This window comes from Pleurodeles waltl, chromosome 3_1, assembly GCF_031143425.1.
Source record: "Pleurodeles waltl isolate 20211129_DDA chromosome 3_1, aPleWal1.hap1.20221129, whole genome shotgun sequence".
NCBI lineage: Eukaryota > Metazoa > Chordata > Amphibia > Caudata > Salamandridae > Pleurodeles > Pleurodeles waltl.
In genome coordinates, this window is record NC_090440.1 from 1,704,768,438 (window position 1) to 1,704,795,428 (window position 26,991).

A 26,991-nucleotide genomic window follows, 5' to 3' on the forward strand; every position below is an offset into this window, starting at 1 on the left:
ACAAGACTACCGCCAGGATCTTGGATCCCAATGCATTGGCGGTGGGGAAAGCTGTGGTCAAGCACGCCGGCGCCGATGTTGGCACTACCGTGCTGATCACGACTTGCCTTTCTGCTGGCCTTTCCATGGTGGGGACACCGTCATGAAAAGGCCAGCAGAAAGGCAGAGACGTGGCCACGGGGGGGCCTGCACCACCCATGCCCATGTCATGGGCAGTGCAGAGGCCCCCCTGTCAACATTTGGAATGCACACTGTCTGCAATTGCAACAGTGTGCATTCTGACTGTGCAGGTGGAGCAGACAGTGCGGCGACATTGGCCTCGGATCTCCCTTAGAGCGGGAACATCAAAATACGGCGTTGGAGAGGCTGCTGGCTTGGCAGCATCCTAACCACTGTTTTTTTGTTCATAATCAGGCCCTTAATTCTGTAAAAAAGATTTCACTTTTACCTTTTCTGAAGCGTGTCTTGAAAGGAATCTTTCCCCAAAAATATTTTGGGTTTATTAAGGGGTCATAAGTGGAATTCTATTCAGTGTAATACACTTAAATGACAGTAGATGGTTCTTAAAAAACTACTATTATTTGTAGAAAGAACATCCCCTGAGGTCAGGTTTTAATGAAATTTTTAAAAAATGCCAATTACAATGCTTTTAAATGTATGCAAGACAAGAAAGTAAAGTTTAGCTCTATTTTGAGTAATGCTAGTTTTGTAAAATGTCTGCAACATTTTCTAAATAGTCTGTACCACTAAACCTGCCTGTAAGGAATTCGAGTATTAGTTGGGGGGAAGTAGGTGGGAGCTAGTCAGGGTGAAGTGCAAAAGTAACAAAAAGATCCTGTGATTAACACTATGTAGCCTAGCACAAAGCAGTCAGGCTTAACTTAGAGGCAAAGTGTGAAGTATTTATGTAGTACTCAAACAGTAATAAAGTGAAAATATAACACACGGAAAATCCCAAACTAACTTAGAATAAATAGGAAATATTTAAATAAATAAAATGAGATCAAAATTACAAAAATCCAATTAGTTCAGTGGGAGTTATGAATTTGTAAAGTTTAAGTTTCAAAATAGTGCCAAAATGTGTAAAGCGCCAACTGTGGGTATTTGGTAGAGTTTCACCGGGACAAAATCATAAGTTAAGGCTGACCGCAATGGGGAATGGGCTGGATACAGGACCAGATTTGTCCCGCTGGAAGTTTTACGTTTTGACTTCGATGCAAGGATTGCATGGCTCTACAGGGCTCTGCAGTGTTCAATGTTGCACCGTGTGTGGTCTAGTGAAGCTTCCAATTGGAAGCTGAGTGGCTCTGCATCGCTTGGTGGAGGGTCCGGTTAAGCCTTCACTGAGGAGCTGCTAGGCGCGGGTCTGCAGGGCCCTGCATACCGCTACTTTGGATCCGGTCACACCTTCAGTTAGGTGGGGAGAAGGACGTTCTGACTCCAGCCAAGAATCCAGGACCTTGAGAAAAGCCTGTGGTCAGGACAAACTCCTGCAGAAGTCAGCAGGGGGGTTGAGTTGGGTCTGGTCAGCTGGCAAGCAGGAATGGCCTCTGGAAGCTTGTTGTGGTCTTGTAGCTCAAACAGGAGGTGAGCCAGCTGATGCTTTGAGTCACTTCTGGGGACCTGGGTTCAAGGCAAGCAGATCTGGTCTTCTGTCAGGATCTTTAACCAGCAGAGCAGTACTTCTTCTGAATCTTCTCAGGTCCAGGAGTGTTTTGATTTCAGGTTAGGGGGGCGTCACTTTTATACACAGTGGAAGCCTGTGGGTGGGGTACACTAATTTATCTAACCCTAAAACTGGTTCTAGTCAGTTCTCTTTCCCTTGGGTTTGGCTCCAGCTTGTCTAGCAAAACAAAGGACATGCAGGCCCAAGTCAGTTACAGAGTAGGCTTCTCTTGAAGTCAGGTTGGGCTGGATACAGCCCCTGGGAAACCCTCTGAAGTGCAATCAAGGCAAGGGCACAGCTCCTTCCCAGCCACCCTGTCAGGAAGACCCACTCCCCTCTACACCCAGTCCCCTTAGTCCACTGTCCTGTGGGGGAACTATCACCCACCCCAGAGCAACTGCCACCCACAGAAAGCCCTAGAAACCTTAGACAAGAAAATGCAAACTTTCTAAAGTGGCATTTCGAAAATAATAATTTAAAATCCAACTTTATCATTAAAGAGAATTTTAAAATGCAGTTAAAATGAGTGGAAGTGATATTTCTTTTTTTTACTGTTCCCATTCTGAAATTAGCAATTGTTAAACATAATACGATTGATCAGCATTAGTCTATGAAAGGCCAGCTTTATCACAGTGAAAAAGAACTTTGGAGGTGTTTCACCTCCAGGACATAAGGAGCAAAGATACATGTTCAACTTTTTAAATGTCATGAAGCCTGCCCTATGAGCCTTTAGCACCTACCATAGGGGTGACTTAGAAATATTAAAACTGAATGCTTATGCTTGGAAAAGGGGTATTTCTGCCAAGTCGAAATGGCAGTTTGAAACTGCAGACTGCAGTGGCAGGACTGAAACATATTTTAGGGAGCTACTTCAGTGGGTAGCACAATGAGTGACGCAGCCCACTAGTAGCATTTAATTTATAGACCCTTGGTATAGGTAGTGCTTTATACTAAGGACTTAAAAGCAAAGTAAATTGGGCAATCATGTGTTTACCATATTTAAAGGAAACAGCACATGTGCATTAACACTGGTTGGCAGGAGTAAAGGTCACAGAGTCTTAATGCCAACCAAAACGCATCCAGCTACAGAAGACAAAATCTAGGGGAACGCTATGCAAAAGATGCTCATTTCTAGCAATGACAAATTGTTGTACCTTATTAAAGAGCTTTTCATTCATTTATTTTGTTTTTTTTATGTTATTCAAAGCTGCAAACTATTTGCAAAAGATTGTCCTTCACTAATTGCTTACAAACCTTTGCTCCTCATTTCCAAAAAATGATAGACGTTAGGGTGAAATGTTTTAATTGAGCTCTCAGAAGGCATATGGCAATCCTCAATAGCTTTATTATTTCTTGCACCTCCTTCTAAGCAGATCAGACATCATTTGCGCCACTCAATGTAAAATTGTGCTACCCTTCTGTGGCCTGGACCTGTTTAGATGGCCAATCCATGTTTCCTTGAAGTAATTTAAAAGTGGTACCAATTGTTCATTTTGTAGAAAGTACTGTGATTTAATAATGGCTGTGCCAGTGGCAGCTGGTAAATTTAGGAGGGGGGGGGCAGGACACACATGCACACTCACACTCATTTATTCATTCACACACACATGCACACACACACACATGCGTGTGCACATACCCAAATCCATTCACAGCACTCATTATCAAATATTGCAAACATACGCGCACGTACGTACCAAACATTCATTTAAAAAAACACACACACTTACCTTCAGGTCTGCCTCGGAGGTCCCATGAGGGTTGGGACTGCTGCCTTCCCCTACTGACTGACCTTAAGTGGGCCAATGAGGGAAGGCAGCAGTCCCAAATTTGTCACAGAGTGCGATGGGGGTCAGTGAGACACTGATTGACACTCGCCCTGGGCGCCTCAGGTGCTAAACCTGAAGCTCCCAGGTCGGAGTCAATGGGTGACGCTTCCCCTGGTTACTGACGGAAAGGTCCTTGAGGCACCTTTGCTGAGCCGAGGAGGTCACACCCATAGGAGCTGTGACCTCTTCACCCCAGCAAAGTTCAGCTCTGGCAGCCTGGAGCCTGCGCAAATCGCCCATGTCTAGCTCCTGGTTGCCTGACCTGAAGATGAAGGTTGTCTGTCAGGCTGACCTTTGCTCAGCCTGACAGGCACTCTTCTTGAGGGCCAAAAGGTGGGGGGTGTGGCCCCTTTGCCCCAATGGACGGGCCACATCTGGTCTATGCAGTGACTGTCTACTTTAGAAGGTCCTAAAGCTAATGAACTTAGTTTTTTAATTTCTAATTGGAGTGTGCTATCGGAGATATAGTCAGGTGCAAGGGACTTTTTTTAAACAAATGTTTCCATATTGCCTGAGAAAAATGAAACAAATATCTCTGAATTTGAGTATCAGGATAAATTTCTATAAATGTTGAGATCATTGTGCTTCAAAGTTCCAAATTATTTTCTCAGTGCTTTTGTTTCTATTTTCTCCATAATTTTATTTAATACTTGAATCTGCATGGCTGCTCGCTTCTAAAGGCATTGTATTGTTTCATACTTTAGAGTAAACAGTGTATTTTTGGTTGGGGAGATAATTTAAATGTTCGAACCAAGATGGCTGATAGCACGTCTTAAGCTTCGTCTCTTTGACCCCCACGCGATCTATCCTGTGTTGTCCCCTGACTGCTGGTATCAATTCACCCTGCTGATTGGTTTCTATGGCGTTTGGGAAGCATTTCCATCTGGTCTGGGAGTGTTCTTTGCTCCGATGTGAGGAGAGTTCTGAGCTGAAACTGGCACTGAAAAATGATAGCCGGGGTCCTGATGAAGCAAACCCAACAATCCTGAGCAGGTGCACTGATTCGGCTGTAGGGGGCACTACTAAGTAGCTGCAGATTGGGGCTGCTGGTTCATTCCACTGCACAGAAGCAGCCCTGGGGATGGGGCCAGGGATCACCCCCTGGGAGTGAGAAGGAGCTGGACACACCATGCAGCCTGGCCTGCCTGGCAGCATAGCGAGTTACAATCGCGTCCTGGAAACAGCCGATCGAGGATCTGTGTGTAGGTGGGTCTTGGTAGCTCGGGCGTGGGTCGCAGAGACTAAGGAAACCAGCAAGGTCAATGGCTTGACATGCTTGGTGGGTGTGGTAGTAGCTGGAGGACTTGTGGAGCTTGATAGCAGGCTGAGGGGCAAAGCCCTGTGTGTAGGTGGGTCGTGGTGGCTAGGTGCCCAGGCTACGACATGACCTTCTTGATGGCTGCAGTGGTAGCTAGTGGCCCCATGGGATGACCCAGGTGGAAGATGCAAGTCGGATGAGTATCTAGGCTGTGGCATTCTTACCTCACTTTGTAGCTGTAGAACAGGGGCCTCCCACCAAGGATCCACCAGGTGAACAGAGGAGCCTCACAGCGACAGTGTGCTGAAGAGCCCTCCAGTGGCCCTTGTGGCACCGGCTAGTGACAGGTGAGAAAGCACATATGAGTGGCGGTACTGGACACATAAGGAGCCCCCACAGGGGCTGAATACAGTTAGCTTTTTGCTTTCACCCATATATATGAAAGCCTAGACTGTGGAGGCCTTTCAGGGCTTTGAACAGACAAAACATTAGACCGAGGTGACTTGGCAATATATAGGCTGTACTTCTGTACTAATGTTGAAGTACACTTTGTAAGGGCTTTAATGGGTGGACTGTACTCTCTGACTATATGCAGAATTGGAGCTAGGCGGAGCGGAGTTGAGAGACCCGGGAACAGGGAAGTGGCCACGATTTACTGCAGCACGGTTGTGTGCACCTGTAGCATTTCACTGGTGGCTGATTTCTGGACTCCATTATCGGCTGTGGCAGGACATCTAGAATTCACCGAGCAAACCAAGATGGATCAATATACAGACATGGGGGAAGCAAATAACAGATGAACCATGAAAACATCAACTCTCCATCTCCCTCCTTAAAGCCTCCATGTGCACAGATCCTAGCAGCAATCAAACACTCCAAGCAGGATTCGATATCTACAGAACCTAGCCTAAAAAGGGTGGATTTACACAAAATTAGTGAATGCTCTCTTCTAAAGGAAAAGAATGTAACTACGTTGAAAAAGGAGTGGAGGGACTTCAGACCTGGGCCCGCATCCTTAGAGAATGGGCTGCATATCTTGATGCTCGACTCGGAGATGCTGAGTGATGTTCACATAACTGAAACTTGGGGCGTCATAGATTTTCCAGAACAGACGAAAGGGAACTCTCCAGAACTCTTCTTGGAGAGATGGCTCAAAGACGTCACGGTCCAGGCATGTCATCATGCATCTTTGTCAGTGAAATAGCTCAAAAAGCGCTAGTCCCCCATCTGCCTCTGGGATCTCACCAAGCACTTATGGTCAGAGCCCTTAACTACAGAGACAGATGGCATTTGGCAGTGGGCCAAGAGTAAAGGAGACTTCAAATTTGAAGGGTCAGAATCTTTCCGGACTATACAAAGAGAATTCAGGCTCAAAGGGAGCCCTTTCTGGGGCTGAGACAACAGCTGCAACCACCAGACATCAGATATACGCTCCTGTACCCCACTAACTCAAAGTGATATAGGGAGACCAGACCCATTTCTACATGCAAAGGAAGGAGTTATGGGATTGGCTCAAGAGCAGGCATTAAAAGATTGCCTCACAGGCTGCCGAAACGTGTGCAGCAGACCAAATGGGTCAGTGGAAAGGAGGAGGTGGGGCATGCCAATGGACAGACTGAGAGCACGCGTTGAGATGCAGCAGGATGGCATGCTGGAAATGGTTGATAATTTGGATGCAAGATGTCGGGATGTGTCATAAGAGGGATCCAAGCCTGAATTCATGGAGGACACACTCAAAAATGAGAAATGAGTACGAGTGGAGACAGCTTAGGCTTGGCTAACATGCTGTGGGAAAGGGAGGCAAGAGAGTGTGTTGTTTCACCCAGGAGTAAATATGACCACAATAGGATGCTATCCATTTGGAAATTAGGGTTCCTGCAATTTTTTGCATGTCATTTGGTTCCTGGAGCGGTAATCCTCCCATGGCATGGGATTGCACAGAAGGGAGCCACAGTTTAGCAGGGTTTGTACACTCAACAAGGTGTTCACAAAGAGGCCAAGACTGATTAGGCACTGACGCAACAGTTATTATTGAACATTGTACCTTATTAGTTAGGGACACTGAAGTGGCCTGCTCTCAGAGGCTAAGGGTAGCTCGCAGGGCTGGGTGACCACTGGACGATTCCTGTATTTGCAGCAATCTAGAATAGGACACAGTAGTTTTGTTTGGAATAGTTAAAGATACAGGAGTATTGATTTTTAGAGAGTTGGGAGGGGAGCCAACAGTCATAGTCAATATGGGAAAACATCATTGTTATGTTGAGGGGTATGTAGACCCAGGGGGGTGGCAGACTAGAAGGGCAGTTGAGCGGTGAGAGAATTATATACAGTTGTGTACAAGCTGGATCCTTTCCTGGGAGGTCTGAAAACAACAAAGCACCATAAATAAGAACATATGTATGGATACACTTGAACTATATCCACATTGTGCTTGGCTCAGCAACTGTAACACAAAGCAAGTATGGGGGTGTATTACAAACATCATCACCTGGAATGTAAGGAGTCGCCACAATTATGCAAAGAGATACAGAGTGTATTCATACCTCAAGTGAAATGGAGTGTGGTTGGCATTCCTTTATTAGACTTTTTGAAGTGATGCAGGGGGGAACAAAATGGAAGAAAAAAATGGAGGGGGCAAAGCAATGCCTCCACGTCCTCTGCCAATGCCAGAGGGTGGCCATCTGGGTGGCAGCTGGGGGGCCCTTTTGTCATCAAGCCTTTCATGCAGATGTTTAAAGTAGGTCTATGACCTTTTAGACTGTATTGAACTTGGATTATTGAATGTATATGCCTGATTTCGGTCAAGAGCTCGCTCCCCCACGTCCGCAGCACCACCTTGCTGTGTCCGTGTCCCTGACCCCCGCCCACGCTGCTGCTAGCGTGTTCGAGGCCCTCCTCCACCCGCAGGCATCCACCTGCGCCTCATCCCTGGTGTCTAGTGGGCTTCTGGTAAGCATCGCTAGACTCGTGTGCATTGTGCCCTTTTCACCGTATTTGTGACTGTATTCTGTGCCTTGCTTTATTGTGCCTTTTTGCTCCATTTGCTTCCATTTGTGCTTTTCTGACTGTTTTGTGACTCCTTTTTGCCCCTTGTGCGCTCCCCTTAGCCGCGTTTCCCAGCCGCTGCCTCCCTGCGGCCCCGCCCCGCTCGCGCCCCCATTTGCCGCTCCCTCCCGCCTCCCAGCTGCTCCTCCCTCCCCCCTCCCTTCTTAATGGCTGGCGCTGCGCGTCGAGGGTGAGCGACCTCTGACCTGATTTCGGTCAAGAGCTCGCTCCCCCACGTCCGCAGCACCACCTTGCTGTGTCCGTGTCCCTGACCCCCGCCCACGCTGCTGCTAGCGTGTTCGAGGCCCTCCTCCACCCGCAGGCATCCACCTGTGCCTCATCCCTGGTGTCTAGTGGGCTTCTGGTAAGCGTCGCTAGACTGGTGTGCATTGTGCCGTTTTCACCGTATTTGTGACTGTATTCTGTGCCTTGCTTTATTGTGCCTTTTTGCTCCATTTGCTTCCATTTGTGCTTTTTTGACTGTTTTGTGACTCCTTTTTGCCCCTTGTGCGCTCCCCTTAGCTGCGTTTCCCAGCCGCTGCCTCCCTGCGGCCCCGCCCCCCTCGCGCCCCCATTTGCGCTCCCTCCCGCCTCCCAGCTGCTCCTCCCTCCCCCTCCCTTCTTAATGGCTGGCGCTGCGCGTCGAGGGTGAGCGACCTCTGACCTGATTTCGGTCAAGAGCTCGCTCCCCCACGTCCGCAGCACCACCTTGCTGTGTCCGTGTCCCTGACCCCCACCCACGCTGCTGCTAGCGTGTTCGAGGCCCTCCTCCACCCGCAGGCATCCACCTGCGCCTCATCCCTGGTGTCTAGTGGGCTTCTGGTAAGCGTCGCTAGACTCGTGTGCATTGTGCCGTTTTCACTGTATTTGTGACTGTATTCTGTGCCTTGCTTTATTGTGCCTTTTTGCTCCATTTGCTTCCATTTGTGCTTTTTTGACTGTTTTGTGACTCCTTTTTGTCCCTGGGGTGGCTTCCCCTTAGCCGCGTTTCCCAGCCGCTGCCTCCCTGCGGCCCGCCCCCCTCGTGCCCCCATTTGCTGCTCCCTCTCGCCTCCCAGCTGCTCCTCCCTCCCCCCTCCCTTCTTAATGGCTGGCGCTGCGCGTCGAGGGTGAGTGACCTCTGACCTGATTTCGGTCAAGAGCTCGCTCCCCCACATCCGCAGCACCACCTTGCTGTGTCCGTGTCCCTGACCCCCGCCCACGCTGCTAGTGTGTTTGAGGCCCTCCTCCACCCGCAGGCATCCACCTGCGCCTCATCCCTGGTGTCTAGTGGGCTTCTGGTAAGCGTCGCTAGATGCTGGCTGGCGCTGCGCGTCCGCGCCGCTGGCGCGCCAGAGGCAAGCCAGTCTGCGCCTGGACCGCGCCCAGCGCCACCCCCCCTGGTCTGCACGACCCCGCACCACCAGACGCCGCTACTCGGCCAACCAGCTCATCGACCTCAACCCCGGCTGCTCCACAACATGCTACCAGGCCTCACCAAAGTACACCAAAGGACCCTTCTCCTGCCGCGCCTGCAACTTCACCTGCGACAGAACAAAGAAACCTGCAACAACCGGCACAAACCACCTCCACTGCATACTCCTCAACACACGCTCCGCACGCAAGCACGCCATCGAGCTCTGGGACCTGCTCGACACCACCTCCCCAGACGTAGCCTTCCTGACCGAAACCTGGTGGAACGACTCCTCAGCACCTGACATCGCCATAGCCATCCCGGACGGCTACAAGATCATCAGAAGGGATCGCCCCAACGGAATCAGAGGAGGAATAGCCATCGCCCACAAATCCACCCTCAAAATTCACACCCACACGAACGACACCCTCAAGACCGCCGAACACCTACACTTCCGGATCCACACTGACCCCAACAGCACTCTCAGGGGAACGCTCATCTACAGACCCCCAGGACCACGAGCACCCTTCAGCGACTCCATTGCCGACCTCACGAGCACCCACGCGCTCCCTTCTACAGACTACATCCTCCTTGGAGACCTCAATTTCCACTTGGAGAACAACAACGACGCCAACACTGCATCTCTGATTGACAACCTCTCCAACCTCGGCCTCAGACAACTGGTCAACACACCCACACCGCCGGCCACACGCTTGACCCGATCTTCTCCGCAAGCAACCACGTCACCTTTAACCACACCACCGAACTTCACTGGACCGACCACCACTGCATCCACTTCACATTCAAGAAGCACACCGAGCACCACCGCACCCAACAACCACCACACCGTCGCCGGAGCAAAGTCACCAATGACCAGCTGACCAGCACCCTCACCCAGAACCCACCCACCGACTCCACCGACCCAGACACCGCCGCACTCAACCTACGACGGTGGATCAACGACTGCGCCAACACCCTCGCACCACTCAACAGGTCCACAGACAACCAAGAAAGAAAAAAAGTCGCCTTGTTCACTGACGAACTCCTAACCTCCAAACGCGTCTGCCAGAAACTAAAGAAGAAATGGCTCCTCGAACACACAGCCTGTCAGCCCACAAGGAGGCCACCCGCAACCACCACCAGCTAATCAGACTCGCCAAACGATCCCACTTCACAGAACGCCTGAACAACAACGCACACGACAGCAAAGAACTCTTCTGCATCGTGAAAGAGCTCTCCAATCCTAGCGCCAACGTCAACGACATCCCACCATCCCAAGAACTCTGCGACACCATGTCCACCTTTTTCTATCAAAAGATCACCGACATCCACGACAGCCTCAACACCACGCCTCCGTCTGACCCCACCCCCGGAAACTCCACCTGCACCAACCGCCTGACCACCTGGACCTACGTAGACGACACTGAAACACGCAGGATCATGAACTCCATCCACTCAGGATCCCCTTCGGACCCATGCCCCCACCACGTTTACAACAAAGCCGACTCTACCATCGCCCCCCAACTTCGAAAGGTCATCAACTTATCCTTCGAAACCGCAACTTTTCCGGAAAGCTGGAAGCACGCCGAAATCCACGCCCTCCTTAAGAAGCCCAAGGCAGACCCCAACGACCTCAAAATCTTCCGACCGATCTCCCTGCTCCCTTTTCCGGCGAAGGTCACCAAGAAAATCGTCAACGCTCAGCTTACCTGCCACCTCGAGGACAACTCCATCCTGGACTCCTCCCAGTCCGGTTTCAGACGCAACCACACACCGAGACAGCACTCCTCGCCGCCACAGATGACATCAGACAGCAAATGGACAACTGCGAAACATCAGCCCTCATCCTCCTGGACCTATCCGCAGCCTTCGACACGGTCTGCCATCGCACCCTATTAACACGCCTCCACGAAGCCGGAATACAAGAAAAAGCCCTCAACTGGATCTCCTGGAACCAAGAGAGTCCGCCTCCCACCCTTCCGCTCCGAAGCTGCGGCGTACCCCAAGGCTCCTCACTGAGACCGACGCTGTTCAACATCTACATGGCCCCCCTCGCACAACTGGCCCGTCAGCACAACCTCAACATTCTCTCTTACGCCGACGACACCCAGCTCATCCTCTCCCTCACCAAAGACCCACACACCGCCAAAGCCAACCTCCACGAGGGAATGAAGTCCATCACCGAGTGGATGAGACACAGCCGCCTGAAATTGAACTCCGACAAGATGGAGTTCCTCATCCTCGGACGCACCCCCTCCGCCTGGGACGACTCCTGGTGGCCCACTTCGCTGGGAGCCCCGCCAACGCCAGCCAACCACGCATGCAACCTGGGTTTCGTCCTCGACTCCACCCTCACCATGTCCAAACAGGTCAACGCAGTTTCCTCCTCCTGCTACAACACCCTCTGCATGCTCCGTAGAATCTACAAATGGATCCCGACGGAAACCAGAAGAACGGTGACCCAGGCCCTCGTCAGCAGCAGACTAGACTACGGCAACGCACTCTACACAGGCATCCCAGAAAAAGACATCCGACGCCTCCAATGCATCCAAAACGCCTCTGCCCGACTGGTCCTCGACGTACCCCGCCGCTGCCACATCTCCCACCACCTGAGAGACCTCCACTGGCTCCCCATGGACAAGAGGATCACCTTCAAGCTCCTCACCCACGCTCACAAGGCACGTCACAACGCCGGACCAGCCTACCTGAACTACAGACTCAACTTCTACGCCCCCACCCGCCAACTCCGCTCTGCCAACCTCGCCCTCGCCATCGTTCCCCGCATCCAGTGCAAGACCTCCGGTGGCAGATCCTTCTCCTACCTTGCCGCCAAGACCTGGAACACCCTCCTGACCTCCCTGCGACAGACCCAGGACCTTCTCACCTTCAGGAGACTTCTTAAGACCTGGCTCTTCGACCAGTAGCAGCACCCCCCCCCCACCCCCCCTTTTTCAGCGCCTTGAAACCCTAACGGGTACGAAGTGCGCTTTACAAATGTTGTGATTGATTGATTGATTGATGATATGCACCCAGTGTGGATGATAACATGTTTTTTCTCGGAGTTGCTTGAGGAACTTACACCATATTTGTGTTTTCCCCTCCTTTGAGCAGAAGACTTTAGGTGTGTGTTGGATGGGGTCTTGGACAGGGGACATCCAAGATCCTAGACAAAACCTGGAATTTGATGTGAGGTATAGAGGCATTGAGGGGTTTGGCTGAATTCATGGATAAATTGGATAACAGACATGTGGAGAGCACTTAACCAAAGAAAAAGGGAATTTACCTCCTACTCTCCTGTGCATGGTACATTTAGTAGACTGAATGGGTTAATAATGTCTTTGGGGTAACAGTTGCATAAGGTGGAACATTTAGGCAGGTTCCCATCTGATCATGCGCCCCTGTTGGCAATGTACACTTGTTGTAAATGTACCCACTCCGTTCGTACATGGCGTCTCCAGCCGAAGGGCCCTCAGGGATACTGCAATTCACAGGAACATCACAGCTGTAATAGAGGGATATTTTGGCAACAACTTGAAGACAGCGTTGAACAGGGCTAATGAATGGGACATGCTCAAAGTGGTGCTACTGGGAGAATGAATTAGTAAAGTATATGGAACTAAATCCCAGATGCAAAAAGACTCAGTATGTAAGGAAGGGAGACTGGCTAGCTCAGGAGGGCAAAACAATGCGAGTTGACACAGATGTACTGGAGGCAAAATAAACAAATAGGGGATATCTGGGCACTGTTAGATGGGTTTATGTTGCGTAACTCCAAGCAGAGACTTCGTAGAGTGGGGGAGAAGCCGGATAACCCCACAAACAGTGATGAATAAATACCTAATGGAGTATTTACCAGGAGCCCATAAAAGGCCACAACAGAATTATATCTCCACTCAATGCTTTTAAGCAGGTTTGGAAGTCCGAAAACTTTGTGACGAGAGGATGGTTGAACTAAAGGCAGGTATAATACAAGAAGAGATATGTGCAGTTATCCCAGTGTTATAGGGCACAAGAGGCGAATGGTTTACAATCAGAAATATATTAGGCGCAAGGAGTATTGGTGGCCCTAGATGTAGAAAAGGCTTTTGACACAATAGACCGGTGGTACATAATGGTGGTCCTCCATAAGATGGGTTTATCTCCAATTTCTGTAAATAGATTTCTTTAATGTATTAAAATCCTACAGCGTGGGTTCGTGCCAGAGGTTACATGTCAGACAGCTGGGCTTTAGAGAGGAGGACAAGACAGGGATGCCCCTGTCCCCTCTCTAGTTTACTCTGGCTACACAGTTATTTATTTACGGTTATTTATTTACTGTATTTATGTAGTGCTACAATCATTCCCAAAGGGATATCACAGCGCTGGATCAAAGGACTACATAGCACCTTGTTCAGAGAACTACTTTAGAGGAAACAGCTAAGTTTTCAGCCTCTTGCCAAAAGTAAGAAGAATTCCAGTGGGTAGCTGCTAAATGGTTAAAGGAACTACCATTTATTTTGGCTTTATCAATGTGTTTGTCCTTCACCGTAGCTAAGTTTACGGATTGAAGTGCCTGTGAAGACTTGTAAAAGGCCACGCAATTTCATAATGTGGCTGGCCAAGTATCGTATAGTGCCCTATATATGACATAGAAGATTGAATACAACCCTCTTGCATACTGGTAACCACTGGAGTGAATTCAAGTAGGTGGAAAAAGAGCTGCTTCGTGCAATATTACAGTTGAGTCTAGCTGCCATGTTCTGTATAGATTGCAGATGGGTAAATAAGTAGTCTGCCATTCCGAGGTATAGAGCATTCCCGTAGTCCAGCCTACTCATAATTAATGCTTGATAGTCATTAGCTGTTCACCCTTGTGGAGTGCTGAAAGAGTGGAGTATTCTGGTTGGGAATACTACTCATGCTGTTTCCCTACATGATGATGACACTCTGCTCTATTTACAGCAGCTTCAAATTTCATTTACTAGCCTGGATAGCTTCAAACATGTGGGCTGGTCACAGGGCTCTGTATCAGTCATGGTTATTGCTGTTCCCATTGGTGCGGCTGGAAGGTACTCCAATACAAAGGCTCCCTCAGGTGGATCTATGCTGCGAAATGGATAGGTTCAGTTATTTACGTATACAGGCGGCACACACATTTCAGAATCAATTCACTTTTAACATGAATTGTTCCACCTTTGGAACACTTTGCCCTTATCTACAACAGGAAGGATAGTGATGGCAAAGCTGATTTTCCTTTTGCGTTCTCTTTAAGCCTTGACAGACTCTGTGTCTGACTCCCTGTACCATGTTTCAAAAACTATACACTCTGTTGGTATCATTGATACAAGTGGCCAAGAGGAGCAGGATAGGGTTGAAGGTCTGCAAATTGAACACGGAGGAGGGAGGGCTGACACCCCTGGACCTGGGGATGCACTATATGGCACCTCAGCTCCAATATGCAGTACACTGGTGCTCAATACAGAACAGTTGGGAAAAAAAGGCTCCTGGTGGAATTGGAGGGGGTGGACAATGTGCCGGTGTGTTTGATGTCTGATACACACAAGGAACACCACTGCCCCTTATATAGTACAACTGGTATTCAGAGTGTGGGAAATTGTACTGAAGATGGCACTATACATACCACCCTTCTCAAAGAAATTGCATATTTGGTGGCTGCGGCCTTTTATAAGCATTAGTCATGATATGTCCATATGGCATTGGATGAGGTGTGGCTGCGCTAACTTAGGAGATCTATTCCCAGGAAATAACTGTATTCCATTCCAGGAGGTGCAAAAACATTTTGAGGTAGGTACAGGGTCATTTTTGGTGACTGCCAAGCTAACCAAGACACACAAGGACACATAGACGGACTACCCTTCAACCCCTGTTATAAGGCAAAAACTTGAGTCATGTTAGAAGAGGGGGCTGCAAGAAGGGCAGATTTCCAACTTTATGCTGCATTGAAACAAGACTGGACTCCACTGGTCCTGAAAGTGAGATCAAGACGAGAGGAGGCCTTACAGGAACCTTTGTCGGATAGACAGTAGTGAGACACGTGCACCCAGGTGAAGGAGATCTCCAGTAAAGCCAGATTCAAAGTGTCACACTTTCATGTGCTACACCGTACTTATCTCACACCCGCTAGATTGCATCACATTTACCACCTAGACTGAATATTTGACCAGGTGTAAAACTGGGGATTCGGGTTTCCTACATATGACTTGGAGTTGTCATGGGGTAGTGTAATATTGGAGGGAGGTCACGGAAAGGTTGAGGGTTGTGGGTTACCCTTTTGGAGATCTCGGTCCAACATTGTCTCCTAGGACATCGTCCTCTCCTCCAAGAATAAAAAGAGAAATATATATTTTATAGTATTGGTTTTTCTGTTAGCAAAGAGGTGTATAGCCTTCCAGTGGCTGGCGGATGTTGCACCATCCCTGCAACCTTGGTTGAGGGATGTGGAGGAGTGGGCGCTGGCTAAGGAAAGACAAATGAGTGACATGAGCACAGATGAGAAAGCACAGGACGATTGTATGATACAGGTAGAACATCTACGTCACATGGTGGCCCCTTCAGAAGGAGAATCATCCCTTGTGGAGGTGGAGGCGTTTCAGAACTCCACTGATGCACTTAACCCCCTCTATAGTAGCTTGTGGGGATAAGCAGTAAAGCTCAAAAACGCCTTACTCCCAACTTGCTATCTATTGTGGTCTGATTGCTCTCACACTCAGGCATTGTATAGACCTATTGGTGTCACCATCTGATTTATGATTGTGGAATGTATTTGTTTCAGTGTATGCCCAGGGACACCACAAATTTCTTTCAGAGGTAATGCCATTAACTTTTCGAATCCGGCTAGTTTTTATGCTGGGCAATATTCTACGATCGCTGACATTTGTATTGTTGCTGGAAAGCATATAGATAAAAAAACAGATATCTCAAAAACTTAAATGCTACTTCTGCTGTCCAAATAACACTTTTTTCTACAAGATGGAGAGTAGCAAACATGTGTTCTTTTGGTAGGATGTTTATTATCAGAGAATAGGAAAGATTAGTTAATATAGGTTTCTATTAGTTTGGTAGGGATGTCTATGTCAGAAATATGTTTGAGTTGGTAGGTTCAAATGTACTTGCCTGCCTTTTACAGCCAATTCATTTCTGTCACTTTGGGACGGGCAGCGTTTCTGCAGCAACATGCTCAGGTATATTTTTAGGCACATCCTTTAGAACTGTACTACAGGGCTCATTGGAGGTGAACGCAAGGGATTTTATCTGTTGGACATTTACCCTTACCTCAGTCTCAGTTGCCAGAGCAGCGTGGTAATGCTCTGAGAACTTTCTATATATTCCCTGCAATGAGTTGAAAAATAATCTGCACACCTTCAAAGTGCCGTAGTTTAGTTTGTCATTCCTTGCATTAAGGGACCCATGATATTTAAGTAATCCATTTCGCAATTTTGATAAGATATGTTGCCTCTGTCATGTTCGCCATTCTGTTAAAAAAATAGCACATCAGTAATATTGTTATTATTCTTATACAAATAACGTTTAGTTTTAAAGTTGTTTTGGAGTGTTTACTTGCCCAATGGTATTGTTTAGATGACTGTTTTCTTGGGGTGATGTTCGTGTTTGAAACTGTCCGTTTACTTCGGTGATGCTGAGTGTTCTTGAGTTAGTTTGGATTATTTTCTGTGGGTTGAAAAATATTTAGTTATTTATGATTTAGAGTTATGGTTGGAAAATAGCATCCTTGTTCTGCATGTAAAACAAGTAGATCTATTGATGAGCTGGTTTAAGGAGGAATAAAATGGTTATTGAAACTTAAAATAGTAGTTGGTTAGGGCTAGTTGGTTAATACATTTATTTTTAATATTAATGTATAGTTGTTACCGGTTTTTAAAAAATGTTGGGATTTATGTAGTCTTCTTGATGAAAGGTTTCATCCATCTTCCTTTTTAAAAATATAATACAGTTGTTAAATAATTATTTATTTGTTTTAATGTTCGAAAATGAGTGTCTCTGAAAAGAAAAATACTGGTTAGTTTTTTTATCTTAACCAAGGGTGGGGGGAAAATTGGTTAATCAGTCATCCGTAAAAAATAAAAAAATAATTATTACCTGGTTACTTTAAAATAAATGTAGTAGTCAATTGGTGCTTTATAGACGTATGTGCCTTTTGTCAAACAAGTCACTCATTTGAAGTAGGTTACTTTTGAAAAACAGGTGTACAAATATTGACAATTATATAAGTAGTTTATTTTTATTCTTGTAATGCTGATCTGTTTAAAAAAAATATATACTTACATGTTCTGATAGGCAGGTTGCTCTGCCATGTGTCATTGAAGTGTGTCCTCTTCAGTCTGTTGTCACCAGAGGAGTGGTTACATAATAGGATTTTATTTATTTTGGTTAAAATCAATATTTGTTTTTAATTAAAACATGTTCCACTAGCTATAGGTTATTTTATAGTCATTTGCGGCTGAAACTTAAATTCATTTTTTTATAATTTTATTTTGTGAACGTGTTGACCTCAAAAGTATTAACTGGGTGCTATCTTGGTTGGGGACAGTATTTTCTCTTTTTATTTTAAAATAAATTGCACATAAAGTGTTATTTTTAATTTGTAGGAATATTTACTATATGTACTTTTCATTTTTAATGTATTTTAATATTAAATACTAACAAAATACATGTGAGGTAAAGACTGCTGTGCTAAAGGTAAAGCAGATATGAAGTCAAATAAAGCTTTATGAACAGTGCTACTCGTTGTGAGGCACAACCACTAGACTGCTTAGTAGTATTGACTGATGTGGTTAAAAGGCCATTTAGATAAGGGGGAGGTCAATAATTCGAGTCTAGTGCAGAATAAATATGATGATTTTATTGAATATGCAAAGCAGTGAATGTTCCAAGAGATTTGGCCAAACAAACCTCTCTCTAACCTAGACAAAATCCCAAAGCGATGATTGGCAGAAATCACTAATTTCTAAACTTCGATCATTATCATCCGATATAACTGTCATCATCAGTGGTTATTTTTCCATGGATTTGTTTTTACTGACTGTCACGAGAGGGAGGCATTCCTTCCTAAAATGATGTTTGACCAGTCTACCTAGGAGCCAACTCAGTCATACTTTGACAAAGAAAGCTTTCCCAATGGGGCTCATTCATATGAAACATGAAATATAATTTCAACAGAGTTCTGAATGCAGCGGGTAAATCCACAAAATATATCACCTTTATTACTGTTTGATCCAAATGAAACTGTATTATTGTCTTCACTGTGTGGTTCAAAAACTATATTGAGACCACTCTCCAAACCATGATTTTGATGGGATTTAATTTCCCAATTGTAAATCACCCAATTACCTTTTCAACTCCTGTTTAGTTAATTGTAGTAAAAAAGGAACACCTGTTCAAAATTAAGGGTGTGTAGTGTTTTTATTCTGCAAGCAAACTCTAATATTGGCTCCAATTATTTGTCTACCTGTGGTTTGCACATTTTCTGTATTTTCCTGTATCTATGTTTGCGAATAGATTTCCACCGCAAACTTGGAAGCATTTCCTCACAATTCTGACATTTCCTGCACATAATTGTTCGTACTGGCAATGGATGTGCCGTTTTCTCACAATTGAAAAGATTTTACTACATGAACGCATTCTGACAGTCTTTCCGCTACAATCAATTTAGAAGGGGCATGAAAGTGATCATTTTAATGAAACCCATTATGCAAAAAATTCGAAAACGACACGTAGTGATCAGCAGAACCGTGGGAAGTTTGTGAGGGAAAAGCTTTGCAATTTTAAACACCCATCTTCATAGTCATTCACTATATGGTGATAAAATATTTGCTTTTGTGGGAATGCTGTACTCCTAGAACATCTGTAACTTAACAGCAGATGTTGGGTGAATCAGAGACTGTGTTAACCTCAAATCATACAGCAATGTGTCCTATAGACAAAGTTCAAAATAGATACTGCCTTTCTCACCAAAGAGTATATCTCCCATGGCAAAGGTGGCATTATTTCTTTTTTACTGTCCCTCACTCCCAGAGTTTGACTAGCAGTGGTGTGAGTTGAAAGCGGCTATATGGTCACCCATCCTAATTGGGCAGGTGGACATACAGTCAATTCTCCAGAGGCCCTTACTCCATTGTGCCATCAGTGGCGTCCAACCTTGGCAGACACAGAGTAGTCTTTGCCATAGTTATATGAGAGGACCACATGCATATAAATCGTGTAGGTAGACCATTATCTTGGTGGTAAGGATAATCTGTTGCCGCTGGGACGGAGTATGCTTACCACCAAGATATAAATCAGCGCCAAGTCTTAAATCTTCAATAAAATCAGTAAGAAACTCGGGCAGCATCTCGAGGGGTGAGGGAAAGTCCCCTAGAAAGTTCTCACTCACCCCCAAACACAAAGTTTTTTAATGCTATTTTCTTGCATATGAAAGTTCAGAAATTGCAAAGTCAGCGAGATATGATCATTTCACCAACAAATCAAAATATTACATTATTTCATAGCTTTATTTCCTTAGCACCAACCACTACATGAACCTTGATTCAGCCTTTCTAACCTAATGTCGTCCGGACATCTCAGAACAAACTAGTTACATAAACAAAAGTGAACCATTGTGAATGCGGAAGGTCCTTGAAAAATGTTACAGAAAGCTTCCTGTATTATGCCCTTTTTGAGAACAGTATCATTCAGAAATCAACAAATTCGTATCTTGCTGCATGCAGTATCAGGTAGAAATACAAACACAGAATACATTTTATGATACAGCATCCATTTTGAACACGATGGTGTTAAGGCCTAACTGGGGTCTAATTACTCTAAGCCAGAAAACACACACTTTAACATGATGTAGTAGCAAGTTTGTTTCAATCATAAGTAGCTTCATGTAAGTATACACATGTGAATTCAAGCACAGATAAGTTACTCTGAACATTATTATTAGTTCAAATTTTGGTTTAAAAGTAATAAAACTCTAACTTCTCCCCTTTGATGATTTTATCATCAATATAACCCCCCAACTACTTACAATACAGTTTGAGGTCAATTTTTCAAACATCTTAAGCTGCGCATAGACTCGACCTATGGCATCGTCTCTCTCCAGTTCACACATTTTCCTTTTGGATATAGTGGTCTCTTTTTTACACCAGCATTGTAAACTCACTTTTGAATGTATTAGCTCAGAAAATGCATACACAGAAGGAAAAGAACAGTTGTACAAATTGACACAATAATTATAGGTGTTGATGTGACGCACAACATGCTTCCCCCAAACCTTGAAACCATTCACCAACTTTTCTAAAACCCTTTCCAATCTCACCATACCATGAAACCACTGATTCCCACAAATCATACTCTTTAAAAAGAAAGCTTTGGCTTCACAAGAAACATTAGTGAAATAACTGACATATGTGTTAATAAGCTTACTGCTATGTGGGAAGAAGGTAAAGCATTATCTTACCTTCAAAACCCTGCAAACTCCACCCTCCTTTGTTAGAAGTATATCTAGTGCAAGACGGATTTGCATATTCATTGCACACATTGTGTTTTATCACTGTAGAACTGGGTGAAAGCATAGCGATCAACAAGCATAGATAATCTTCTGATTTTCACATCATTCACAGTGTTTTCAATAGATGGAATCATTGCTCCCAACACATCTAAGACTATTTGTTCAAATACTCGCTTCACTCTTTTCAAACCAACAGCATTACTCCTCTCATTCACTTGGTATACCCTCCGGAATAGCAAAGAAAGGTAACAACTTCCCACCCTGTTCCCACAAGGTTAAAATAAGCAGTATTATCACACACAATAAATTACTCCAAATATTGGCTCTTGACCAAATAAAAACTCACCGTTAACAACATAACTCCTTTCACACCCACTCATTCCAACAAAATCCCTTGATCTAACGCCTGAAGGTTCATGACGGACCACATATAAATCACCCTTTCTTTCATTCCCCATTCTCACCCTTGGTTCAAATTTCTCTTCAACCTCAACCTGTTTTCTGATTGTGCTGTCATCTTTTCAATTTCTTACAATTTTCTCTCTCCTCATTATATTTCTTAACAAATTCACACTTCTTTTTACTCAAATTGCATACATACTCCCTTTAAGTCTTGGTAATATTGAAGCTAGGTTGTGCAGTCTTCATCAAATATTTAAATTAGGTCACAGGATTCCCGTTCCAGAGAACTGTTGATATCTGAGAAATATGGAGACAGAAACTCTTGCTTGTTAAATATACTAACAAAAACATTGCAAGACAGACTATAAGATATCAGTAGTACGTTGTGCCTTCACCTGCAGAAGAGGGGAAAAACGTATATACAAAACAATTCCCTATTTCTATAATCCTAACATATTCATCTAATACATTCGCATAGGTATTACTTTCATGACTACTCATTAATCTGTCTCTATGTGTTAACGTCATGTGCTCCATTTTGTTATGTATTTCAGTTAATTCAACTTGTGAAGGGAATTCATGTTCAACTGGGAAAATTGGACACAACAGTAGAACAATTAAAATTATCTCTCTGGTCGACTCTGATCTCTGGATCGTCCAGTGTCGTCTTTTGTTGGTTCCTTTCTGTACTTCAAGCCACTTTCTCCTCGATGCACTATCTCGACTTTTGTGTCTTCACTTGTGACTATTGCTGAATCTTCTTCATTCATAGTCGAAATTGAGGTTTAATCAGAATACAGCATTGTCATTCACTTTGAACAGCTTTACCCTGGGTGGCTCAGGGATCCTGAAACGCGAATTTACAGTTTGAATGTTTCACAAACTGGCTCAGAGACAGTTTTTTCCTGTTGTGGTGATCTCATTCTCCCCGTTTTAGTGTAGTTGGCGTGACCTGGTTTCTTTTAGAAGGTTCTTCCCTACATCAATTCATTACCTCTTATTTGCAACAGTTGTTCTTTACTTTTGAACTGCTGATTTTCAAACTAAAACTGATTACTGGTACCTTCAAAAGTATCTTCACCTCATCAGATTCAGGATCCACTTCTCCCTGCTCTGGATCCAGGCAGCAAACTTTAGCTTGACTCTGTGAATCAGTGATTACTGTCACCACGTCATCTGTCATCCTCACTCTAGCTGTATGAGCTGCAAGGATCCACTGTGGGATCCCAGCACACTTTACAGCAGTGTTAGTCACAGGTACAGCTTGTGTGTCCCTTTTCACCTCCGTTCCAGACAGCTTTTGGTACTTGATCAGGATCCACTCATCTGGTTGCAATATAGGGCACTGAATTTCTTTTGTCAATGCTGTTACCTAATTCATATAATGGAAGATACATTTCACTACATCAGCCACACCTTTGCAGTAATCCAATACAATATCATCGGTTATCGGTACAAGTGCTACTGAGGGGACATACAGGATTCGCATAGATCTGCCCATTAGGATCTCACGAGGCAAGAAACCACTTTTGTTTTTTTTTGTTCTTTTATTGCTCGTGATAAAAGAAGAGCACTCTAACAGGATCTTCCAATTGTTTTTTTTCTTTCAAGGTTAGTAATGCAAGACATGTGACACTGTCAGCGGTCAAACATATTTGCTGCAATCCAGTCTATGACAACCCAATAAAATTACTTTAACAAGATGTTCAATACTTTTATTAACAGATGGGCAAAAATGTTATCTTCGGTAATGAGGGGAGCAATCATGCTACAGCTGTTCGAGTAACTTTTAGGACCTTGCTTACATGTAGGCTGAGCTACAGAACGTTGCACTATTCAGGGATAATGCCATGGGTAACAAAGAATTGTATATATGAGAGATCACACCTGGATCCAATCTTGGAGATCTTAATTTACTATAACATCTGTGTTGCATTTTTTCAGTACAAATCCTTATGTTATCCACTTCTTTTAATTGGATATTTGCATTACCCCACAATGGCTTTTAGTCTCTATGTGATAGATGTTATTGCGACTGCTGTTTCATGCTTACCCTGATTCACCCAACCGTTTCAGTAGGAACAGGTATTTTGGTTTAGCTATGCTTGTTTATTCCCACCTCCCAGTGACCATGGCAAAATTTGTCTATTATCAATTTTCCCCAGTGAAATTTCTGGTCATTTCATTGCTAATATTTGGCTGATAACAAATACATTTATTTGAGTCACTGTCTTCTGTTTTATTGTTGAAACATGATAATATTCTTGATAGAGTACCAATTTTCAGCACATCATGCTTCCCTTGTGATCCTAAATAAATATTGTCTATCATCGAATGCTCCCACTCACCAATGTCTGGAAACATCTCTGTGTGTCACCTCCAACTACAGGCTCAAAACGTGGTGCTAGCAGATTTAAGAAGTTTCTGTGTATGGAACTATTAATGGACGTGAAACTAACTCAACTTCCTAAAAGCAATAGCTTATCTCCTTGTTTATCCACCATCTCTGCCATACATTTGTCTCCTAAACCTTCTACTTTCAGAAATGGTCCATAAATGTGTTGGTAAGACAAGACTGATAAGCGCCTCCTTCAAAGTCACCATTGAAGTACGTCAGAAATGTTTGCCATTGTGGGCACATTGAGCTGAACCCAAAGTAGATGCATGCCAGCATGATGGATATGTGAAGGCCTTGTGATCATTTGAAATTTGCGCACATGGTGTTGGAGCTTTATTAACCTACTTTTTAGACTTATATGCCTCAACGATTGGGCAGGCTAAGTTTGTTCACTGAGATTTAACCTTACCAGTTAGATCATCATTATAAACACCTTGGGCCAGAAGTATCAAAGTTAAATTTAGCATTTCCTAAATAGTGAATACAAGGTAATCGCTATTTAGGAAATGCAAAATGGAATGTAACAAAATATTGATTCCTTAATAGCGATTCCTACAGAGTCGCAATAGCTATTAGGGAATCGCTATTAAGGAATGAGACTCCGTTCGTTCCTGTGGGCCTTTAGGCGCATGGGTGCGAATGGTTTTGCGTTTCCTGATCTGTGATTCCTTATTAGGGAATCGCAAATTAGGAAATGCAAAAACAAGGGTGCTGAGGGTGTAAGGCCCCCTTTGATGCCCCCAAAAGTTAATTCTGCACATGTGAAGCGCACACACGACCAAGGGACATGTCTGCGCTACATGGTACTTTTAAAAATGCACTTTTCATGCATTTTTTCAAATTGCACATGGTTACCATCAACTTAGTGTTGATCGTAATAGCATTTCCTAAATGCCCATTTCGCATTTAGGAAAGGCTTGATACATTTGCTTATGAAATTGCAAACAAGTAATCCCTATTTGCAATTTGATATTTAGGTAATCTCAAATTGCGACTCCCTATTTGGAGTCGCAATTTTAGGGAATCACAAAGAGTTGTGATTCCCTAAAATGGGACTGGCAATGTCTTTAATACATTTGGAAAGGCTATTTTGCATTCGCAAATGGTGGAATTTTGCAATTTGCCCCGTTTGCGAGTGCAAAATACTTTGATACATCTGACCCCTAATCTTTTTTATATTATTTGCTTCATTTGTTTTGACTATAAGCAGTGGTAAAGTTACCTTTTGTTCTTTAGGTCCTAGTGATCCACTTGTTTGAGCAATTGTGTTCACATCAGCCGTCGACCTTTTAGCACCTCCAACAGGGGTGGAATTGATTACTAAACTGAAATCATTTTTGTGGTATGTTTAATATCAACTTCGTTATTAGTATTCCATGAGTCCTCTAATGGTTTCTAATAACTTCCAATTGCTACCTGAATCAGAAACAGTCTTAGGGCCAGATGTATGACCCACTCGTTTGTGAGTCGCTAATTGCGAATCTCAAAACCAAATGCACAACAGTGTCAAGGACACTGTTTGCGATTCCCAATGGGGTCTCAAATGACCTACCTCCTTAATATTCATAAGGTAGGTCGCAATTTGCAACCTATTGGGAATGGCTGCACTCACAGGATGGTGGGCTGCCGGGGACAGCAGACCACCATGTCTGAGCCTGCTTTTAAATAAAGCTGTTTTTTTTTTAATGCAGACCGTTTTCTTTAAAAGGAGAACGAGATGCATTTCAAACCAATTTTTTTTTTATTATTCATTTTTTCGGAGCAGGCAGTGGTCCCTGAGACCACTGCCTGCTCTGAAAAAATATTTTTGCACCCATTCACAAAGGGGAAGGGGTCCCATGGGTGGTAACTGTGATTGTTTTGTGACTGCAACTGCGATCTTAAAACAATCATACATCCCCCTCTGACTCTCAATTAGGAAGGGACGCCCTCAAAATGCCCTTTCCTAATTGCGAGTCGCAAATCCCTATTGTGCGAGTCAGTAATTGCGATGACTCACAAAATAGGGATGGTACATTGTAGCCTATTTTGCGGTCGCAAACTGCGATTTTTGGTTTTTGCGATTGCGTTAGGCCATCGTACATCGGGCCCCTAGTGCTTTCATAATATCACCAGATCTTGGAAAGACAAAAAACTGTTGCTCCGCAGAGGGGATGCAGTGGGCATAAGTGGGGTTGGGGAGGAGAATGAGTGTAGATTTTTTCCTGCAGAAGAGATTCTAATGGGGCAGGAGGTGGCCCTTACAGCCTTTTGTCCGAAACTTTGTTGAGTTTATATGTGTTTGGGTTGTCTCTGAAAGGTGCAGTGCAGCTAGATGCCATTTTTCTGACACTGCCAAAATGTTAATCTGCTGTTGAAGTGGAGCCCGCTACTTGTCATCTCACCTGACAACATACCTCATGAGCTAGTTCCAGTTTTTATGTGTTGGTTGGAAACTGTGAACGGGCTTGAATGCGTACGCTGATCCTTTCTCAACAATATTCTACCTGGCCCATTGTACCCATTTTCCATGCTTCTGTGCTTGCTTTGGGTTTCCCAGAGGGCTTGTCTTATTCTCCTTGCCACACCTGGTGTGATCTTGTTTATTTCGGAAGGCTTTTCCTCTCATCACATCATTTGATATACTCCTTTTTGGTCCCATTGATCATATTCCTATTCCTTCACAACAGAAGACCAGTGAAGTAGGGTTCAGTTCAGTGATGAGTTGAGCTGTCATATAGATGTCACAATTTCCCCTTTGGTTGAAAGACTTTGGGGCATATTTATACTCTGTTTGTGCCGGAATTGCGTCGTTTTTTTTTACACAATTCCGACGCAAAACTAACTCCATATTTATACTTTGGCGTTAGACGCGTCTAGCGCCAAAGTCCATGGAGTTTGCGTCATTTTTTAGCGTGGACACCTACTTTGCGTTAATGATATGCAAGGTAGGCGTTCCCGTCTAAAAAATTTACTCCGAGGCATGTGCGCCGTATTTACACTCCCGGGCAAAACTCACGCCCGGGAGTGGGCGGGTCAAAAAAAATGACGTCCAGCCGCTTTTGTGCCGTTTTTGGTATCGCTTGGACAAGGCAGGTGTTAAGGGACCTGTGGGCTCTGAAGTAGCCCAGAGGTGCCCTCCCATGCCCCCAGGGACACCCCCTGCCACCCTTGCTCAACCCAGGAGGACACCCAAGGATGGAGGGACCCATCCCAGGGACATTAAGGTAAGTTCAGGTAAGTATCATTATTTTATTTTTTTGTGGCATAGGGGGGCCTGATTTGTGCCCCCCTACATGCCACTATGCCCAATGACCATGCCCAGGGGACAGAAGTCCCCTGGGCATGGCCATTGGGCAAGGGGGCATGACTCCTGTCTTTGCTAAGACAGGAGTCATTTCAATGGGGGTTGGGAGTCGAAAAAAATGGCGCAAATCGGGTTGAGGCGAAAAATTTGCCTCAGCCTGACTTGCCCCATTTTTTGGCGCCCAAGCTCCATTTTCCCCTACGCC